This window comes from Alligator sinensis, unplaced genomic scaffold (genome assembly GCF_000455745.1).
Source record: "Alligator sinensis unplaced genomic scaffold, ASM45574v1 scaffold196_3, whole genome shotgun sequence".
NCBI classification, from domain to species: Eukaryota; Metazoa; Chordata; order Crocodylia; family Alligatoridae; genus Alligator; species Alligator sinensis.
This window is the reverse complement of record NW_005842264.1, coordinates 728,013-751,494: the sequence shown is the minus strand read 5'-3', so window position 1 is coordinate 751,494 and position 23,482 is coordinate 728,013.

Genomic DNA, 23,482 nt, shown 5'->3' with positions numbered 1-23,482 from the left:
ATATATGGAATATCACCCCATCCCCCTCCCTCATCTCAGTTTCTGTTTGCTGCAAGCCTTCTGAATCTCTGAATCTCTCTGAACTGATTTGGAGGTTTCTGATTCAATTTGGATCTTATAATGGGTCTCCCAATTTGATTTGGATTTGGAGATTTGGCCACCAAATCATGCCAAATCTCCTCCAAATCAAATCAGCTACTGGAGCTTCACACAGCCCTACCAAATCTCACTGCCCAAGAGCTACAGAAAGGAATAAGGCTGGCATAGCTTCTTTCTACTGTTAGGAAAAGATAAGGTAGTAGGGCAGGGGCAGGCAATTATTTTGGGTGGAGGCTGCTTACTGAGTTTTGGCAAGTCATCGAGGGCCGCATGGCAGGCAGCCAGGGGCAGATAAATATTAATTTTCTAATTTTTTTAGGGGACCTGCAGGCTGGATTTTGCCCACCCCTATAGTAGGGTATACAGTTCCTAGTGGTAGATGCCAGAATTGCAGTCTGGAAAAGGATTATGACGTACACACAAAACAACTCTGGATATCAATGCATTGATCATTAAAACGGGTTTGAGCCAGGATAAAAAATTGAGCTTCAGGAGCATTTTTACCTGTTGTTGCATTTCCCACAGTGTCAAGAGATTGGCACATAAGTCACTAAAAAAATAGCGGAGAGGAACTTACTACACATCGACTGTCTCAGGGTAACTGCCTATGTGCATGTTCCTCAGTGTTTCAGAATTGCTTCGACTCAGAGTGATTCAAGAGGAACATTACTGATGTTCGTTTGTACAACTTGTATCTACAGTCTATCCAGATAATTCTTCCCCATTTTCTTGTCTATGGAAGAGTTGCAATTCTAATTTTTCAGCCCCGGACTCAAATGAATTTCAAATGACTTGTTTCTCAAAGATGCTTAATTAATTAAAAAAAAAAAAGTGAAAGACAACAGCCTTCATTTTCTCTTCCGTCTAGCTTTTTCTATGACGCATTGTCACTGAATCCACTGGATTTTTTTCTTGATTTACAATAGCAGGCATCAAGTCATATCACATATTTAAACCCAGATTCATTCATAGCCATCAGATCTGTGATTCTCAACGCGGGTGTCTTAAGGGTGCCACAGGTTGCCATGCAATATTAGCACTGTTAGGCATGCAAACACAAACACATGATTCACAAAACAGAGATTTTGAATAGGAATCCACAGTGTCAAAACCATTCTGACCTGTTGTGATTTTCTGAGTGCTTTGCAACAGAGGAATTGTTCTATTATTTGTAGTAAAAAAAATGAGTGAAAGCATAAGAGCTAGGATGTTCTGAGGCGGGCCTTGAGTCTAACTAGGGGTACCTTAATTCTAAAAATCTTGAGAACCACTGCATTAGCTCATATGGCAAAATCTGCCTTCCCCTGAGCCTCACTCCATGTGGCATTCCACTGGCTGAATGGTATGCCAGAGCACCATGTGCCTTGGCATAAATGTACCGAAAAGATTTGCTTTTGGTCAAGTGGTTGGGGATATTCTGAGTAATAACATTCTGTAGTTAATTAGCACATACACATCTGTAAAGGGGCCTGGAAAAAACACCTCACACTAATGGGAAGCCTGTTGAACAAGTCTGTTTCTACCCAATTCCTAAAAAGCAGAAAACTCTGGCTCTTCGCTGAGGGCAAAGCCTTTGAAGTCCAGCAGAAAAAACTAAACAACACCCAATTTATTTCAACATTGTAAGTGAAAACAAGAAGGATCTGCAACAAAGCAGATCTTCTGAGCTCTCTATGCCTCCCCTGAACCTAATTCTTATCCTTTGAGAAGTTCCCAATCCCTAGCAGAGTAATGGAATATCCCATAACACTCTTCCGCGTTGTTCCACCTCTGTCTTCAGTCAACCACCATGTTTCTTGAGTTGCAAAACTTTTTTTCTCACTACACAAAAGTGAGAATGAGGAAATGTGAGTTGTACTGTATTACCTAAACTTACCAAAAACACCCTGTGACCTTTAAAAGGCCTAACCTTCTGTTTAAAATAGGGGAGGTGAGAGAGCTAATATGACCATTAGTAAATGTAAAAGTAACTATAATGTAAAGAGTGGGCGATATCACAGACAAAAGATGCTCCTGGAGTGCAGAGCAGCATATGTCTGGCAGGGTCTACAAATGAATAAAAGTGCACTTGAAACTGCATTTATGTAAGTCTTTTCACCTCAGAAACAATCTGGGAAACTAAAGAAGGAATTTGGACTCTGCATAGTAGTCTTGTCCAAAGCCTTTTCCTGCAGATGAGTCATGTGTAACATTTTTTGTTACCAGTGAGACAGGAAAGCATTTCCTTCTCTTGGTATGTTTTCTTTGAAATGCAGTGAAATCCTACAGCTTTTATTTTCTTGGTGAAACTGTGTAAGAACTCTCCTATATTTGACCCCATATGGAGTCCTATAATCTAGTCTCTCTTGGGGCACCAGAGCCTTTTAGGCCATCACTGCTGAAATTGGTACTGGAGGGGAAAATAACATCTCTTGGAAGAGTCAGAGAGACGAAGAGGAAATTCTCAGAGGGGAATGTTATAGGGGAAACAGGGTGGCTTACTTTTCCATTCTGATTTCACATTTAACTCTTTATTGTTTACAATAATCTAATCAGTTTTGAGTTTTGAATGGACAGTTTTGCATGGATTGAATTGCTGTTTGTATATACAGCCAAGCATGTCTTTAAAAATAAACTCTCAAGCACATTAAATTGTCTCAAAGAGGAGGGTGCTTTTGTGTAAATGTCTGAAAGAACTGGAGGAGAAAGGGATTTGTTTGGATAAACTGTGAATTGGTGTCTTTTGTGATCACTGTTGAGCTGCTTGTTGGGTTTATTTGGTTTAATACAAGTGGCACTCACTACATAGGGTATAGGAAGAGGGGCTGTGCTGACTGATTTCTACATCGTGCTTCATTATCTGTTTGCTTCAGACTGAGTTTATGCAGTTGCAGAGATTCTAAAATCTCTGGAATCAAGGAAGTAATTTAAAGTTCACCTCTGTGACTTCAGAACAGTGAGGGTTGTAGATGCTTTCTGGATAAAGATACCAGTTTTCAGATGGCTTTAGATCCAGCCCACGGAGCCATATCATCCAACCCTCGCTGCTATGCATGGGTCTCAGACTGGATGCATGCAGGACTGGACCCGCTCTACATGTGGCATGTGGGGCAAGTCTGGTACATGCTGCACGTGGTACATGGAACTGGATCCAGCATGTGCTGCATGAAGCACGTGTAGTTGGGGCCAGTATGGGTGCTGCATGCAACACCCATGCCAGACTGGCTCCACACTCTGGATCTGGTTCACAGTGTGCGGGCCGCCTCCCGATCCCATCCATGTCACCACGTGCGAGCCGGGAGCGATATGCGGACCCGTCTTTGCGCACGCAGGCTGTGGCCAGCAGCCCGGGCACGCGGGGTCAGAGGAGACCATGCGGCGGCAAGGCACGCACGGGCTAGAATTAGTCACAGAGGCGTAGTGGTTGATTTAAAGATTGTTTACTTACACCAAAGATGGTCGCGGTGCAGGCAGGAAAAGAAGTTTGCTAGGCTCCGTGGGTCCTTTTGTGCACAGGGAAGAGGGATACGTCGAGGATTGCGCTCGGTGACGGGGAGAGGCTAGAGGCTGATCAGACCCCTGTTGCCTGCTTTAAGTGCGCTGGGTCCGATAGGCTCCGCAGCACTTAGAGATCTTCACACAGCGTGAAGTCTCCTCCTCCTGGTGTTCATGGAGTCCTCCCTTGCGGGGGTTCTCCTCGGAGTTCTCCAACTTAAGCGGAAACCACCCAAGCCTCTTATACGGCTAGCAAGCCAATCACTAGCCGCCACGTGTGCATAATTTAACACAAGCCAATAATGGGGCTCGAATTAAAATACAAATGGCAGGAACTCTTTGCACCGAGCATTTCTTAGATGCAAAAAGAAATGCACCATGCAAAGAAAGCTACAAATTGGCGGGAAATTCTCCCTTGCACCGGGGTTCTCCTTTACAGCAGAAAACTCCACCGTGCAAAGAAGCTGCAATTTAGCGGGAAAATAATTCAGTGGTGCCAAAGCACACAAAAACAAAAATCACAACTTTGGGTTGTGACACACAGGACTTATCTATAGATATGACCTGGTCTGAAGACCAGGCCTATGCCAGTCATCTGGCTTGCCAGGCCTGATAAGTTAGACACCCCTGATATAGAGCATTCAGTCAAATGAATTCAGGCTATTTTTAATTCTTCATATTGCCTTGCAGTGAAAAGGCAGGTAGGAGAGGGGGCACTTACCCAAGATTTGCATGGGGAGTTGAAGAGCTGGCAGTCCTGATGCTGCCAACAAATCCCATCCCCAAGTTAGACTGGCAAATAGGCCTTTTGGACGACTGGCTTTCAAAAGTCTCTTAGCCTACTTGGCTAAGGATTCATGGGATCTTTTCCTGAGACTGAACTTTGAATAAAGGTTTACACAATGTATTTATGCAGGGGCTATTCTGGCTGCTTTGCCCACTTGCCCCTCTGGCTTCCAGCTTCCAGCATCTAGAGGCTTAGGGAGTCCTAATTTAGAATCTATGCATCTATCATGTTCAATGCCCACTGATAGACCAATTCTGCATGGATTTGTCTAATCCTTGTTTGAACCTGATGAAATTGTCAACCTCTACAACATCTTGTGATGATGAGTACCACAAGCTCAGCAAAAAAGAACTTTCTTTAATTTGTTTTAAACCTGTTTCCTAATAATTTAACTGTAGTATTAATTCCTTCTGCTTTCTCCATGTCTTCATTATTTTAGGCTTCTATCATTTCACTCTCAGCTGTATTTTCCTCAAAGCAGAAAACTCGTAGCCTACTTAGCCTCTCCTCATATGGGAATTTCTCTTTGTGCCTCTGTGTCCCTCATATGGAAATTTCTCTATGTCCCTCCATATCCTTATTGCACTTTTCTGTACCTTTTCTACATTAACTATATCCTTTTGAAGGTAGGCCGATGGGAACTGTACACAGTATTCATCATCCACATGTACCAGTGATTTATATAGAGGCATAATAACATTTTCAGCTTTGTTTTCAATTCCCTTCTTAATAATCCCTAACACCCTATTTGCTCTTTTTATTGCTGCTACACACTGTACCAAAGTTTCCAAAGTACTAAAGAGGACTAGCTACAGTAATTCAAAGATCTCTTTCTTGAGTACTAACAGTTAACGTGGAGCCCATCAATATGTTTGTTAATCTCAGGTTATTCTTTCTGCATCTCTTTTTAGTTATCAACATTGGACTTGATCTGCCTTTTTTTTTTTGGCTATTCACTCAATTTTATAAAATCCTCCTGGAGTTCTTCACAGTTAGCTTTGTTTTTCATTATCCTGAATAATTGGTGTACTCTGGAAACTTGACAACTTGACTATTAACTCTCCTTTCTAAATCATTTATAAATATATTAAACAATGAAGGCCCTAGCACAGACTCATGGGGGACCTCATTGCTTACCTTACCTTCTTACGGTGAATGAAGACCAAGGTAAATATATAACTAGTAACACTTACAGCTAAGTCAGTGAGCACTTATTAAGTGTTTTTCTAGGCATTAGTTGGTAAGTGGAACAGTAACTGATTCTACTGGGAAGAAGTGCTGATTAAAAATGCAAGTTTTAGTAAAATGTTCTGCTCTTTTTATTTTTCCTTTTTTGGGGGGAGGCAGGGCGTGGGAAGGGAAGTGAGGGGGATGTAACAAGGGGCCAGGAGCTCCCAGTACTTTAAGGGAGAAGCAGCCATGGGGAGGTCCCCAGGTGGAAGACTGCTCATTATAAGCTGGCTGCAAGGGAATAGGCAGCGAGGGTCCCGGAGGCTGTGAACACCTACAGCCCGGCTAGCTTCCCAGCAGTACTAGGGCAGAGTCACACTTGAGCAACAAGGGCACTGCCTTGGCAGCCAGAGCAGCAGCTGTAAGCTGCCCATTAAAATGAAAGAGGGACAGCTGAGCTGGGGCTAGAGTCACCTGACCGAAGAGGAGCTGTGCTCCAAGGAGTTTAAAAGCCAGCTCCTGGAGAAAGGAAGGAAAAGGGCCCATGATCTACAGGAAACAGAGCTCTTAGCAGGAAGGAGCTTCCTGGGAGCCCTTGGCAGGCACTGAAGCCCTGGAGGCACTGAGGTGTGAGCCATATTCATGGGAGGATGGCTGGCCAAATGTTTGTTAGACCCCAAGTAGGAGGGAAGTTTTTGTTAAGCGGTTGCCTGCCTTTTTTGTTCGAGTTGTACTGGTGGACCAGGAGTAACTATAAGGAGTGATGAGTAGGCCATAAGGGAGCCTGAAAAGAACATGAGGTTTTGACCCCTGCCAAGGGCAGGAGCACAAGCAACAGAGGTACCTGAGGGGCACATTACTGAGCCCTGCCAGAGGCAGGGGCATGACCCACAGGGGTACCTAAGAGGCATGTGGGTGTTTTAAGCCATGCTGGGCTGGGCACAAGGCAGGCAGGTGTGGAATGAGAGGGACAAAGCCTGAGACAGCGGAGATTTAAAGCCAGGAGGGCTAGGGCTGGAGCCCAAGAGGGGCAAAAACCAGGGCCAGGGGGCCAGAGCCTGAGTGGGATGAGACCGGGGCTGGAGCTTGTAAGCTGAGGCCCAGTGCAGTAGGCTTAAACTAAGGGGTCCAGCTAGAGAAAAGAGGCAGAAGCCAGGAAGGCTGAGGCCCCAACAAGGGTGTGGATGCCTGAGGAGGCCTGACATTGTCTTGGACACAAGGTGTCCCACTGGAGTGATAACCAGTAACATCTGCAAGGCATGGAGGATGTGACTGTAGGGGTGGAAGGAGGCTACAATAGCCCTTAAGGCAGCTGGTGTCCCGGAGCATGAACACAGGAGGGCCCCACCTAGTGCTTGAAGGACAGCATGGGGACCAGCTGAGTCCAGGAGGGATCTGCTAGGCCGGGGTGGGCAATTATTTTGGGCGGAGGGCCACTTACCCAGTTTTGGCAAGGTATCGAGGGCTGCATGGGTAGCCCTGCCCCTTGACAGGTGCCCCACCCCCTGGTCACCATCTTGGGACCGATATCCCAATGTCTGGGGCCCAATGTCTCAGGGCCAGCACTGGTGGGGCCCAGAGCAGAGTGCAGGCTGGCAGGGGTCTGTGGAGCTGGGCTGGGCTGCACCAGCAGGGAGAGTGGGACACTGGGCCGGCTCCATAGAGCCCCTGCCAGCTGGGACCCTGTACTCCTGCTGTCCTGCTCTGGGCCCTGGGACACCTGTGTGGGCCCCGTGCACCTGCTCACTCCCAGTGCCCCGCAGCCCTGTGGTACAGGCGAGGGGGCAGCACGCAGCCCCGACCCCCTGCTCTCTGGCAGGGAACTGTCCTAAGCAGGCCCAGGCAGCCCCACACAGGCTGCGAGTGGCTGCAGCATGGGGCACTGGCCACGGGGCAGGCGAAGAGCTGCTTTTCCCACCCTTGCACTCAGCACCAGCATGTACCCCCCCCAGCTGCCAGTCTGGGCCCCATGCCATCTCGGCTCACCCACTGGGGCTGCGTGCGGTGGCAGCAGCTGCAGCCCTTCAGCTTGCTGCACCGGGCAGTATTTGCCACTGCTGCCTCTGGGCTACCCAGTGCGTGAGCTCTAGGTGGGCGGCAGCAGTAAACTCTGCCCAGCGCAGCAAGTTGGGGGCGGGGAGCCGCAGCTGCTGCTGCCACTGCACAGCCCCGACGGGTGAGCCTGGAGCCGGCATGGAGCCCAGGCTGGTGGCAGGGGTGGGTTACAGTGTGGGAAAAAGCGACCTCTCCTCTGCCCCGTGGCCGGCGCCCCATGCTGCAGCCATTCACAGCCCGCGTGGGGCTGCCTGTGCCTGCTCAGGACATCCCCGCATGGGCTGCGAGCAGGTGCAGCAGGGAGTGCTAGCCATGGGGTGGAGGAGGGGCCACTTTCCTCATGCTCAGCTTTTCCTTGGGCCACTTTTCCCTGGGCTCCTTTCCTGCCCGGGTACTCCCCTGCCCTTCCCCCCCGCCCCCCATACCTGAGTTTCCGGTGCCGGTGCAGTCACATGGTCCCAGGTCAGAAGCTTCTGCTGGGGCTTTTGGCTGGGGGGGTGGGGCCGGGCAGGCCCTGCTGTTGTAGGACCCCACTGGGCTTCCCCTGGGTCCTGTTGCCCCTGGTTTCTGTCATTTCTGACAGGACCCAAAGACAGATAAATATTAATTTTCTACATTTTTTAGGGGCCCCACAGGCTGGATAGAATGGCCTTGCAGGCCATATTTTGGCCACCCCTGCACTAGGTGCAAAATAGCAAAGGCTTACTCTGGGACCTTGGGGCAGCCTCCCTTTTCATAAAGAAAAAATTTCATCAAGTCATGGCAGCTAAGAACAAGGGGAGGGTACCAAAGGACCCGGAGCAGGACAGGAGCCACATGGCCACCAAGGGACATAACAGCCACCCCAAGGGGGCCTTTCCTATCATAGCAGGGATAAATATTTTCTAGTTTTGTTATCTACTTAGCATGGCTGAAAAACTGAATTTTTCAATTCCATTTTTTGCAAAAAAATGGAAATGTTTCCATTATATTCCATTATATGTTTCAATGGAAGTGTTTCATTTTGAGTTTCATTTAGTTTCAAAAGCACTGTTCCATTTCATTTCGTCGAAACTGTTTTGCTATTTCAATGCTGTTTTGCCGTTTTGCCCATTGGCTATAATGGGGAAGAACAAAACTGCCTATAACTTTGTCATTTCTTGCCTGATTCAGATGAAACTTGCAGAGGTGGGGCATGAAGCCTGACAAGTTCCAAAGAGATGGGTTCAGAGGTTTCTGGGAAATTGCACCTCAAGATGTTGACAAGCAAGAGCCAGGGAGCAGGAGCAGCCTCCTGTGATTCAGCAGGCAGATCAGGAGCCCACAGCCCCAGGAGGAGTCCGGCAGAGCCCCTGCAGCCCTGCTGGGGGTGAGGGCAGACCCTGATCTGCCTACCAGATGGCAGGAGGCTGCAGCCTGTACCCAGTGCTGGAAAGATTGATGCTGCTGCTGGCCCCAGGCTCAGCTACCTCCACCAGGCTCAGCTCCCAGTGCCCTGCCTTCCTCCACTGGGCTCAGCTCCCAGTGGCTCGCAACCCCGTGGAACTCTGTCTGGTGGCGGGAGGTGGAGTGCAGCACTGGCTCTCCCCACCTCCTGCCACCCAGCCGAGCTCCATGGGGCTGGTGGAGCCGATTGGAGCGCAGCCCGGTGGCGGGAGGCAGGCAGATCCAGCACTGCATTCCAGTTGGCTCCACCAGCCTCACGGAGTGCAGCTCAGTGGCAGGAGGTGGGGAGAGCCAGGGCTGTGCTCCCCACTGGGCTGAGCCACACTGGGCTGTGGAGCCGCTTGCAGCGCAGCCCTGGCTCTCCCCTGCCTCCCATCACTTGGATGCTTCGAAATTCAAAATGTTTCAAAACTTTCAAGTGTTTTGACTGCCCTCGTTTCATTTCGAGGCTGTTTTGAAGCCCTTCATTTCATTTTGATTTCACCGCTTCGAGCTCGAAACAAATCAAAACAACATTGAAACAAAACAGCTGGCGAAGCTTCACACAGCCCTATTATTCATGCTATTCTTCCATTTCTTAAGGATTTTTTTCTTCAAAATATCAATTTTTCATCGTTTGCTTTTTTCTCAAATTTTCATCTCTTCCTGCCACAAGACACAGTTCTTTATTTAGATATTTACAAATGTTTAAAAAGTCTGTTCATATACATGTAGGCATTCTTGTCATAACTTAACACAAAAGCCTGGCCAACCCAATATGATCCAGTACCATTTGATACAGCGTATTACATACTCTCTATCCCCACCAATTCACTGCTTTCATACTTCCTTAAGCTGAACTTTGATTGTGGACTTGTGGCCTGAAATAAACATATTTACAGAGTGTGGACACCAGCATTGTGTTTGCATTTACAGTCATGCAAGTTAAGTCTAAGTAACTAGCAATTAATTCACTTGAGTTACAATATGACCAAAAGCTCTAGTATAGGGTCAGTGGTTCTGGACAGTAGTCTGTTTCGGGTTCTTTTGCCTTCTTTTCTTAACAGCACAGTATCTGCTATCCTGTTGTTGAACACGTTGTACAGCCCAGTAGTTGAAGGTTCCAGCATAGATACGCTATTACTATGGACATTTTCTCTATCACAGATGGTTAGGCCTTGTACACATGAGCAGGCTAAGCCACAAAAGGTCAAAACATAAACCTGGACTAAATTGCATTGTGACAGCTGCACATGAATAAGCAGGTTATGTTCAACTGCCACCTGAGAATAGGGAGGAAATTGCCTTGGATTTGTTCAGGGATGAAACACCCCTGATTATGGTGGGCTTCCAGAGATTCAGGGCTTGTGTCTTGTACTAGCATTTTAAAAAAATCAGGAAAGCCTGTATTTGCATGAGTTAACCCATTGATTATCCATGGTCCTAGGAATACTATTAGCTTTGATAGCCATAGTTTACTCAGACAGCCTTGGAGCTCTTAGCATTTCAGTAATTGGCTATTTGTTATATTAGTTAAGATCTTTGATTATCATAATATGATTGTGAAGTCTGCTAATCTTTTTATGTGCTCTTGAGGACCAAAAGGCAATTACAATTAAGTCTACAGAAATTATAGATGCATTTGTTTAATTCATAAATATATATTTATTTTTGCATGCATAAATAAATTACTGGATATCAATTACCAGTCACCTGATAATCAAGTACTATTATCTTTCCTCTAGGGGCATGGAGAGATGATGATAAAAGTTTAAAATGTGGGGGGAACATATCATGATGCAGTTGAATCTGCTGTTATGTTTTACCTTCTCTGTCCCACTGTAAGCAGCAGCTAAACCTCAATAATCTACCCCCCTATTCATAAATCATTGCAGATCACTTTCACTAACCGCAGGGTAAGAGTGGACAGACATAACAGTTGCATTGCATCAGCTGAAGCGCACTACAGAGCAGTGAGTTCCTTCCTGCCCCATTTAAAACAGACTACTTATAGGCCTGTTGTGTCCTGAAATTTGAGGTACCTGTCTCCCTCTGTTGATTACAAAAGAGTGACTGTTTTCAAATCACATCTTTTTACCCAGATAATACATATCCTGTTCATATTCTCATTAAAAGCTGTCCTCTAATTCCAAAATTAAGATTTGTCTATTTTTGTATCTCTGTTAACAAGGCTTATAAAAATAATGGACAGTTTCTGGTGGTATATGAGAGGGAACTGGACTCTTTTGTGCTCTCCCAGGAGAAGCTGAATGTCTGTACAAGCCCTGGGTTGCATTCTCCTTACATATGACCCATGTGACCTTCTCTGGAGACCTGATGAACAGAGAACTACACAATACCATTTTCAGAGCTGATCTCTGTTTGCAGGAGGCATAAATTTTAGGTGTGGCAAACTCTTGTGAGCTCACAAATGTAATCTGTATTAACCACTACTGTCTTTGACTGGAGAGCTTGACAATGGAAAGTGGCCATTCATAGAAAGCCCAGTGAAATAAACAGGGATACAAAAATGCACTTGTCCTTCAGTTCTAGAGATGCAGGCCAAAATCTAATTCTCCTTTAGGCACATAAGTAATACTCTCAACCTCTCCTGTTGAAGCTGGTCTATGGGGAACCAAAAGGGACCAAAGGGATAGCAGTTCAGTGAGATGAATATTGGATGTGTCTACATGAGACACTTTACTGTGAAGTAGCATAGTTTACTGCTCAGTAAGTGTGTTCATCTACATGTGCACATGCATACCATGCAGTAAACTTCTCTACTCATGAGTAAATTTTGCTACCTGCAATTGCAAGTAGCAAATAGTTATCGCAAAGTAATGTACGTGTAGATGCCAACGGGGATCTACACGTGCAGATTTGTTCCTGGTCAGTCCTGCCAGTAGGTAGCTAGCCTGAGCTCAGCTCCAGGGCCTCGGGGCTGGGAGCCTCTCCTGACTAAGGGCTGGGCTGCATCTATGGCAGCCCCAGCCACAGGTCCTTTAAAAGTATGCAGGCATTTTGAGCCCTGGTGCACAACAGCAGGGAGCCCAGCGCAGGATGGGACTTATGGCCTTTGCTTCCCCTGCACAGGCTGTGGGCTACCTGTGCTAGCCTGCCTGCATCCCTGGGCCCAGCTGCAGCCAGCTCCTGGCCACTGGGGCCAGCACCAGCTACCTGCAGCCAAATCCCAGAAGCCTGCCAAGATCCCACAGGTGCTGCGGGGCATAATTTTGCTGTGCAGCTCCTAGTCCTATGTCATGCTCCTACACTGAGTGCTGCAGGCAGCTGCCCAGGCCCGACAGCACAGGGACAGCCATGCAGAGGCCCAGAGAACTGGTGCAGGAGGCCTGATGGCATTTTCACTGACACTATATGCCATCACCCGGGGGCCCCAACTGTTCACAGAAGGATACTGGCAACTTGAGGTGCTGTGGGATGAGGTGGGGGTGCAGCAGCAGTTAGTCTGGGCCGGTGCTCCAAAGTGCATGTCTATGAGGGGGTATCAGGCTGGATGCGGAAACAAGGGGACAGCTGGTCGGTGTGGCAGTGCCACATAAAGGTCAAAGCCTTGTGGGTACAGTGGGTCACCATCACCAAGTCAGCCAGTGGTTGGAGACTTCCTACAACTTCACGCCCTTCATGCGGCACCTGGATGCCATCCTTGCACCCTGGTACCCAGCCGCAGCTGTGCTGTGTACACCAGCACAGGTGGCCTACCTGAGCCCCTGACTCCAGCCTGGCATCTGCAGTGATGTGTTGCCAGGGGAGGGCCCCTTGGGATGCCAGCAGACTGTCCTGCCAAACTCCCCACCCCCAGCTTCCACCAGCAGCTCAGGGAGCCTGGGCCAGTGCCTGCCCATAGAGTTCCACAGCCTCAGCCCCAGCCACAAGGCACTAGTGGCCATGTTGCCACTGGCCACGCAGCACCAGTTCCTTCCAGGGCAGGGTGCCTGCCTGGGCACCTGCAGGTCATGTCCCACCACCTGATGAATCCACTGGGAGCTGCATGCCATCACCACCACCTGGAACTGACCGGAGCTGCCAGGAAAGCCAGCCCCACCTACATGGTAAACTCCATAGGGTCAGCCCCAGCCCCTGCTCCAGGAGGCAGGAGAAAATGCAAAACTTTATTGAGCAGCCTGTACCCCGACAGGTAGGCAGGCAAGGTCCTTTCACACGCTAAAGAATGTGTCAAGGCTGGTGGCAATTCCCTCCTTGGCTGAAGAGGGCAGGGTCATGTAGCACAGGTAGCCCTACAGGCAGTGGTGGAAGTTGCAGGGCAGCCCAGGCTTGCCCCTCCACACTGTCAAAGCTCAGGGTCCCATGCCAGGTGCACCTGGGTCACCATGGCAACCAGCAGCAATAGGACATAGGGGGGTTGGGTACCTCTTAGTCCATGCAAACAGCTCAGGACATGTGCAGCAGAGGTACAGTTGGGGCACAGCACAGGTGCAGAAAGGGGCTCGCCCCAGGGTACCTTCCCAGAGAGGTCCCCCAAGGGAGGGTAGGGGTGCAGGCAGCTTTGTGTCCAGTCATCTGGGAGCCTCCCTGAGCTAAGGCACCATGGGCTTGGCAGCAGCACAGGAAACTAGCTGGTCTGCAGGAGGAGAAGATGGGGCAGTTGGGTCTGGAGCCAGGGCAGCAGGTGCTTCCAGGAGCCTGGTCTATCCTGGCCTGGGAAGGGGACAGGGGAGGCAGGCTGCCTGCAGCCAGCACCCAGTGGCCCACTGGCTCCTGGGGAGAAAATGGAGACAGAGGGCTCGGCTATCAGTTACCTTGGCCTGGGTCTGCCTGGCTGACTTACCATGGTCCGTGGGCACACGTGCATGCCTGACTTGAGGCTAGGCAGCACATGGGCCCCTGGTACAGAGCATCTCATTTCAGAAATGTTGCAAGCTCTCACAAACATCTTCTTTCTCATGGCTCTGCAGGCCCTGCAGCTGTACACAGGGGAGAGGCCTCAGTTGGCAGCTGGGATGTGGCCTCAAGGTCACTGCCACCCACAGCTGGGGTCCTGCAGAGGCACCAGCTCTGCAGAAGGAGGACCCAGACTGGACCCTCCTACTGGACCGGCTGGTGATGGCCGCAGAGGACCAGCAGGTGGATGCATGGATGATGCCCAGCAGGACAGGTGGCAGGCAGATATGGCCTGTGAGGATGTGCGGGACCACATGAGAAGGTGTGGAACCAGTGCAAGGAGGAATGGGACTTGGTGGACCAGGAGTGAAGGCCTTGCAGGAGCAGGGTGCAGTCATGGCCAGGGTACTGCAGGACATGGAGGATGACTGCTGGGTGCTGGACACCATCCTGGCCCTGGTGGTCACCTTCTTGCTGCCTGCTGCCCTGCCCATGCTGCCCAGCCCTAGCCCACCTGGCCCCTGGCAGCCAGCCACCACTCAGTAGCATGCCCCTGCTTAGGCCTTAGTGTAGGTCCAGTGCTGCTTCCACCCACCAGAAGCCCCTGGCCTAGGTCCCCTGCCACCCAGCCCCCTGCCTGGGCCCTGCCCTACCACTCACCCTGGCTCCACATGGGCATGGAGCCTGAGCTGCCTGCAGTGGGGCCAAGACCATGCACCAGCCCTGCTGGCCCTGGCTACTGGCTGCCAGAGGGTGAGCTGCCCACACTGGGGGACCAGCAGCTGCCATCACCCCTGGGTGAGCCCCAAACCTGCTGGCCTTGCCATGGTGTGTGCACCCACAGGGGAACAGCCAGAGGCTGGGGTGCTGGCTAAGTGTCCCCAGGCTCCGCTCCCTAGGTGCCCCCACCCTTGGCCCTCCACCCCAGAAGGGAATACACACAAACCACATTGTAAATAGTTTGCATAGGGAAGAAGGTGTTTTATTGTTGATGGGTGGTGTGGGAGGTGGATGGGCTCTGTTGTTGGGGAGGAAGGGCCAGGGTGGTCTGTTTGTTGTGGGGGCAATAAAGGGTTTTTCTGAGAACTGTCCACAGTGACCATGGTGATGGGAGTAGGTGGTGGGGCAGGGGTCTATGGGAATCTGTCCAGGCTGGCTACAGCAGGGGGTGCAGGAGGAGGTGGTCATCCACTGCCTCTCACACCTGGTGTCCTGGCCCCCACTGGCAGGTGTGCAGCATATTTGGGGCCTCAGCTGAGTGGGGGTGAGGGGCATGCTGCTGTCGCTGCTGCAGCAGCTGGTGCTCCTGCTGCCAGGTGTCTTCTACCTGCTGTGCCTCCTCAGCCAAGGCATTGCAAAACAGCTCTCCCCAAGCCTTGCAGAAGTTATGCAGCATGCAGGCTGCAATGGTGATCTGGGGGATGTTATCATCAAAGACCTCAAGGCAAGATGTAAGGGTGCACCAGTATCCCTTGAGGCAGCTAAAGGCACACTCCATTGGGGCACAGGTCCAGCCTAGGCACCTGTTGAAGTGGGTCTGGTGGGGGTCCAGCTGGCTGTTGTAGGGCTGCATGAGCCAGGGTAGGAATGGGTAGGTGGGATCCCTGATGAGGAGAGGCAGGACCACCACAGTGTTCAGCTGGAGGTCCAGCACCCCTGGCATAGAGCACCCACTCTGTACCAGGACTGGCGGGGCAGAGTTCCAGAAGATGCAGGTGTCATGAGCACTGCCCCCCCAGCCGGCACTCACGTTGGTGAAGGCACCACAGTGGTCAACAACAGCCTGGAGCACAATAGAGTGAAAGCCCCTCTGGGTGTAGAAGGGGCAGTCACCATGGGGTGGGCAGGTGACGGGGATGTGGGTCACGTCCAGGGCCCTGATGTACTGAGGGAATCCCAGGGCATGGAACCCTGCCACCACCTCAAGGGGATCATGCATGCGGAGCATGGTGTACCCTGGCACATCCTGGAGGGTGCTGCACACCTCCAGGATGGCCTCCCTGATGGTGGCCTTGCCCACACCAGAGAGATGGCCCACATAGCAGAGGCTGGTGGCCGTGGCCAACTCCAGCAGTATGATGGCCAGCCAGGTGTCCACGGGGAGGAGATGCTCCATGGCGGTGTCCTGCCACTTCAGCTGTGGGTGGAGCTATTCCAAGAGGTCCTGGAAGGTGTCCCAGGTCATGCAGAATACCTCCAACCACTGCTTGTCATCCCAGGTGGCCTGGACAACGTGCAACCCCCTGTCCTGGCTGGCCAGAAGGGCCCAGAGGTGGAGGGGCTGGAGGCTCAGGAGGATGTGAATGGCCCTCACGGTAGCATCCAGGAGCCCATTGTTGGCATCCCTGCTGGGGTTCAGCCAGCAGGATGGGGTCCAGGTGGCAGCTGCATGGGGGTGGCAACACTAGGACGATGCAGTGGGGTCAGGCAGGTGGTTGCTGCATGTGCGGGAACTGGCAGAGACCAGATGGCCATGGGCCAACACAGTGGCCAGCAGGAGCCCGGAGCACTGGGAACTGATGACAGGGGCAGGGGCAGACATAGTGCAGGGAGGCAGAGGCTGCAACAAGCCAGCTTCTGCATGATGCCCTCATGCTCTGCATGCTACTCCTGACCAGAAATGCAGCTAGCCAGGGAGCAGGGCAGCCTTTTCAAGATGGTCTCTGGCCACAGGCAGCTGTGGCTAGAGCCTCCAGGTCCCCCTGCTGGCAGCAGGGTCCCATTGCAGGGCCCCAGGAAGTGGGAGCATTTTGCTGCCATTAGACTCTGCTGTTCAGTCTTTTTATCCAGTGCTTGCTAAATGCAGACACACTACTGAAGGCAGGAACACCAGCCAGAACCCAAGCACTCTTCCTTCCAAGGCATTTCCCATCTCACTCAACTAAACTCCCTCTGATTTACTCTGCTTCTAACCACACATATCTTCCCCTCTTGTATGCCCAGTGGGCAGCTTCAATAAGAAGGGTAGAGACTGCTTTTGGCCCTGTCTAGCCCTTGGCTGGTGGTCAGGCTCTGTGCTGAGAAATAGGAGATATAGTTCCAAACCTGCTTTGGGTGATGGGAGCCTTAGAATCTTCCAGTGTCTGAGCAAGTGATCATCTTCTAGGCCATTTTCTGCAACTTACAAAGAGTTACACACTTTCCCAAGGGAAGTAGAATCTAAAATCCATGTAAGTGGCCAGAAATGCTACTCGTGCTACTTACACACCTAAAAGTTTAAAATTGTTAATTGTCATAAGTGGACATGAAGTCAGTGATCTCAAACAATGTAGCAGGAAGCAATTAAGTTTAGCTCAACATAACAAATGCTTGCACAAGTGAAACTGAGAACTGAAATAGCAAAAGTGATACTGATCCTAGTGTACAAGACGTGTTGGATTGCGTAAGCATTTTTACAGGGTTTACCTAGTTGTAGTGAATAGTATTAGTCAATCACTATCCTAAGCACCAAATATGTTTGCAAATTTATATTTTAAGGCTAAGTATAGACAGTCAAAAAGTCCAAAGCTGAATCGATTCAATCTCCACAGATTAGTTGAAGCTGCATAGATTGAACAGATAAGCAAGTGAACAGATATTTATTTGTATTCCAGAAATGCAGCCACTTGCCTGCAGTAGCCTAGGCCAGAAGCCAGGGTGTGTTAGAACATGCCTCCCTGCTCATCTGGAGCAAACATCTTGGGCCAAGGCTAGCCTGCTCTGACCTGTTGGGGAGGAGAAGGTTGCAAGGGAGATGCAAAGCATCCTGGGATGCTGGGGGACTGTAAATTAACTTGACTCTGGAGGGCATCTGGGACAGAAGTTCAATAAACCAATTTAACCTAAATCAGTTAAGTCTGGTACTATATCCATTCAGGTTTATCTTAAATCAGTTTCAGCCATTTTGAAAGCTGTTTATGTGCACTGAACTTCTGTTGTGTTACAGATTTGAACCAGTTTCCCATCACTTATACTGATTTACATGTAATTTCTATCCTTAGCCCATGTGGTGTTTTTAAATTCATAACTATAATGGCATCCAAAGTGCCTGAATGAATGGAAAGCAAATAATAGACTTTCTATTAGGAAGAGTTCTGAAACGTTAGACATGGTTTAAATGTGACTTATAAGCTTTATATGTATCTGTCAGTGACTGGAAATTTTACAGAGAAATGCAATATGATCACAGAACAAGAGCATGAACTCCTGCTACTGGTACTCTCTGTAAAAGGGACAGGGAACTTCAGTCATTAATTATTAATTAATTATCATCAGTCATTAATTACCATGAGAAAATCAACATATCTGCATGCACACACAAACACACATACATATATGCATATGCATATATATCCACATATATGTGTGTATGTGTGTACATTGGCAATGATAGATGGCAGATGCTTGCTTTGCATTGTAAAACATTCTGGCCCAACACACACACATGTGGAATTTCTCAAGAAAAATTAAGCAGTAAGAACTAGATACTGTTTTCAGTTAAACCAAGTCTAGAGTAATTCTGGAATTAACAGCATTTTTCTAGATCTGGATTTATTAGGTCAGAATTTTGACTGGTGCTCTTTGAGACAGGAAATGTAGGTTGATATAATGTTTCCAGCCATTCTAGAAAAGGTTTTTAATACAAATGATATCGTTTGCAAATACAACTGTTGGTGTCAGAGAATCCAATTTCCTGCTGAGAGTGAACAGGTTTTGCAGGCTGAACCTGCCTGAAGGGAGATTTGCTCTACACACCCAATTTTTACAAAACACAGATGGGCCAAATATGTCCCTTGTGTAATCCCACTGCATCCAGAGCATTTACTCACTGAATTAAATTGTTTCCAAAGAAAGCAATATATCCTAAAGCTCTATTTGGGGATGGTTATTCTTCCTTTCTCTCTCTATTCTCCTTAATCATGGCAGAACCTCTGTTCCTCATTCCAGGCTTGGCCATTATCTTAAGAGATAATCTAAACTTTCATGAGGAGGATGCCACCTTTGGGGAATTCTAGCAAGACAATGACACTGGCCCTCCCCTTGTTTGGAAATGGTATGAAAATATGAGATATGTGGTATATAAACCATCATAATAGAGATCTCATTAATGGGGTCTGTATGGAAGTGGTTTGGCCAATATCTTGCAAAAATGCTGTTTAGTTGTGGCTTGGAGCACCTCAGCCTTTCCACTCACACAATTGATCTCCTGTGCATTGTAGAAGTGCACGAGCCAAATCTGGAGTTCTAGTAACTACTTATTGTGGTGGCTTCGGTTTCAGATTTGAGCATTAGTTACTATTTCCCTCACATAAAAATATGACCAAAATACTGCTCTGCTATATTGTGGTTGTGCTCATTTCCCACTTTACCTCTGCACCTCAATAGTTTCTGATATACCCAGTCAAACTGTATTTCAGGAGAGGAAACTGGCTAATCCAGTTATAACTCTCCATTCAGACTGTCAACACAGTAATGTGAACATACAAACTATTACCTGCTTGTTGCTCAATAGGCAGGGAGTTTGAAAAAGCTGTTGGGTGAATGTGGAGCCAAAGTGTCTGGCCCCTCCTGCTCTTGTCTTGCCAGAAAGGCTGGACGGAAAAAGCACCCCCCATCCTCTTGTTCCTTGATTTCAAGAGATCAGCTAATCCAACTGGAGGGTCTGAGGGAAAAGCTTTGACTTAATTTTAGAATGTTATATTGATGACATTTGTTTTACTCCAACTTTTGATGAGAATGATAGTTGTCAGAGAAATTTAATGTTTTTGTCTTGAATATTATTTTGAGTCACAGTGTGTCCATAAAATGATTGTAGTCAATAACACTTGGTTGATGTTTTACCTGGCCTGGGTTTAAATGACATGCCTCCTGTATTCTTTCTGAATATAGTAAATCTGACCTTCTTCTGTGAACCATATAAATCACTGGGGGCTGCTATATTTGAAAGACTACTAAAATGTGTACTGGCAATACTTTTTCAAGCAGGCATTACTGTACTTTTTAGCCAAAATTTTCACAGATTCACAAAGGTTTAGGGCTGGAACGGACCTCATGAGATCATTGGGTCCAGCCCCCCTACTCTGGGCAGGAAAGACTGCTAGGGTCAAATAACCCCAGCAAAGTGCGAGTCCAGTCTCCTTTTGAAGATCTTCAGGGTAGGTGGTGCTAGCTAGCATAGCACCACCGAGCCTGTAAGTTTGCTGCGGATTTTTCCTCCCCAGATGGAGCACTTTACACTTCTCAGTGTTGAACATCATCTGGTTCTGGTCTGCCATCTAACTAATCTGTCTAGGTCTGCTTGGATCGTCAGCCTACCCTGATGAGTGGCTGCACTTCCCCAGAGCTTAGTGTCATTGGTTAACTTTTCCAGCGTGCTTTTCACCCCAACATCCAGATCATTAATAAAGATGTTGAAAAGTACTGGTCCAAGTACTGAACCCTGAGGGATCCCACTGGCTACCTTCCTCCAGGTCAACACAGATCCATATATTAGTACACTCTGGGTCTGACCCTGCAGCCAGTTTCCCACCCATCTGATCATTGAATTGTTGAGGCCATAGTTCCCTAGCTTTACCTTGAGAGCCTCATGGGACACCAAGTGAAAGGCCCCCCTAAAGTCCAAGTAAATGACAGTGACCTAGTCTCCCTTATCCAGGTGGTGTGTAACCTGGTTATTTCTTTGGTGAAAAATGCAGTTTAGCCAACTCTAAAACATTTCTTAAATATCTGTCTGTTTAACTGAATGGTTAGTGTCAAAAAAGAAAAAAAAGTGAAATTTGACAAAGTTGGAACATTTCATTTTAACATTTTTCCAAACAAAAGTTTCTATTTTTCAGTTTAGTTTATTTTGAAATTTCCTTCAAATTTATTTAAGAAATTAAAAACATAAAAGGGCTCCATTCAAAGTCAACATTTCATTTGGCTTGAAAAAAAAATTTTGGGGGGTTTTGTATTTGCTGGAAAAACATTAAAATATTTGTTTTCCTTTGATCCAAAACCTTTTTCTTTTTTTTGGAACTGACAATGAACGAATATAACCATTATTCCCACAGTGCTAGATATATGTCACATTGGTACTACATAGAAATTTAGTTAGCATTAATTATGTTGACATAGTCTTGATAATATAATCTTAGTCCCTGACAGCCATAAATAGTAATCTTATGGAGAAAATATGGTGACAGCAGACCAAACAGAGAGGGGAGTATGATAGCAGAGGAAAATTGAACCCAAAAGCAATGGAGAGATCTTTGTCACATTTGGATTGGTTTTCAACTGGTTTTAAATCATCACTGCATACTGGAAACAGAAAAACAAGACATCTTGAAAATGATTGGAGCTCAATATATTTTTGTGTTACGTCAGAATGCGTCTGACTTTAGCTTTGCCTTTTCTAAATACTATCTATTAACATTTTTGTTTGTGGAAGTAGCCTTCAAATAGCCCCACATGTTGTGAGAGAGGGAAACTGCACTAAGCTTGTATTTTATGAGAAAATCCTGGTTTTTATGTGAAAGCTTAGAAAGAATGGTCTTTGGGTGGCTGGTTTTCAATACATTAAGGAAAAATACATTTTGGTTGGAAGAGAAAAGGAAACTTTTGCCACCAGAAACCTTAAATTATCACATTAGGACCACCCTGGTTGGCTCTTATATGGAGTTCTTGCTTCAAGAAAGCAGTGTGAATAAAGTGCTTAGTTTATTTTTAAATGTAAAAGTCTGTGTAGGTTTTTAGTGAAGTTTTTTTTTGGCTTTCATACAGTGATTATTACCATAGGATCTGGATGTCTTGCAAACATTAATGGATGTCATTGCCCGCATTGGTTAGGAAAGTATCATTATCTCCATTTCACAAAAAGGGAACTGACCTACAGCAACAGTAACTGGTCCAAGGTCACACATGAGGAATACGGCACAGCTTTTCAGAGCCCCAGCCCGATGCCTTAACCACAGGCACATATTTCCTTTTGGATAGACTCACGTCACAAAATGTGGGTCTGAAATTTTGTCCCCTTTCCCTTGAATTTTTGGCAGTGGACAAGTCCAGAGTTTTGACTCAGCCCATTATAAGGATAGTGGGCAGCCATAAAATTTATATGCAGGTCTAGATTTGGACTCTGAATCCATCCTCCCTAAGCTTCGGGTTTGGATTCAGTCTAGGGGCTATCTATACTTAAATATTGAAACCTGAACACTCACTAACTGAGCCAGTGGCGTGCCTCCTTCCCCCTTAGTCGTCCAGTTTCCTTTCCATGGTAGGCATGTCATATGAAATATGATCACTAAAATAATAGGTTTAGTTAATACCCTGGTTAAAGCAATTAGGGAGCTCCTAAAGTCAAGATACTGGGATTCAATCGAGCAGTATCATGCATAAACTACAAGGGACACTTTCAGCAGTGGATGCAAATTCTGGGTGTCTAAACGCTAAGGACCTGCTTTTTCAGAAGTATGGAGCACCTATAAGGACACATAAAGTCAAGAGAATCAGGCCCCAAAGCCAACATTTCAAACATAGGTGCTCAAGTAACGAAATCCCTTTGTAGGCATCTTAATACATAGTTTTCAGTGGTAGGTAGTTAGCATCTAGCAGCTACAGTGACATGGACATACAAACAACATTGGAATAGTACCCTCCCAATGAAACTTATTGAAGTTTAGCTTTCACTTACTGTAACCTAAGAGCAAGGATGTGAACAGTTTGAATTGTATTAGTAGCTGGTTAGGATTGTGAATCCAAAAAGATGGCAAAGCTAGTAGGGAAATACAAATCGCCTGAGCAAGGGACTAACATTAGAGGGATGGGGGTGAGGAGGGGAACGCAACTAGGTTACAGAAAATACAATGTTAGCCGACTAAGCCCGGGGGCAGGGAAGTGGAGTGGGGAAAGGGCAGGGATGGGGTTTACAACGCTGAGAGAGAAAGAAGATAGATACACACAAACTCATACAATGGTCTGCAATGGTGGAGGAAGTAGGTCAAAGAAAGTGTTTCAGTCCATATAGAGTCTCATTGCGGGGGTCCTCTTTGGGTGGAGCGGGGTGGTCCGTGGCTGAAGATTCCTCTTGAAGTGAAGTCCATCAGGTGCAGAGTGGGGTTCAGTCAGTCCCCTCTGGGACTGGTCTGGCGGTGGTCTATCTGGTGGGGTCAGAGTACTGGCGGTGGCCTGTGATGTGCTCCATGTAGATGTCATGGGACCAGCGGATTGTGTTGGACACCACAAGGAAGTGCATCAGCTTGGCGTAGCGGCGGGATACTACATAGCAGCTGCTCCTATCCCAGGGTAAGTTGTTTCCATATCCCTACTAGGGATGTAAATATCATTTTAAAATTATCTGTTTAACCTCCTCTAATTATATTGGTTCAATGGTTAACTGATATAACACAGCAGCTACTGCTGGGGCCACTCCCCAGGCCCTTTGACAGGTGGGGGGCAGGAAGAGGCGGTGGCAAGCCCCATAAGACAGCACAGCTCACCTGAAGTTGCGTGATTAAAGGGAGGGAATACCTGTGAAAGAGCAGCTAATCGCTTAATTGATGACTCATTAGGCTGTCCACTGTTTTCCTCTTTAACCTCATAGGTTGGGTACTCCTCCCCCCACACCCCTCCCCTTCCCTTCTTCCTCTCTCCTCCCTCCCTCCTGTCTGTGGTTTC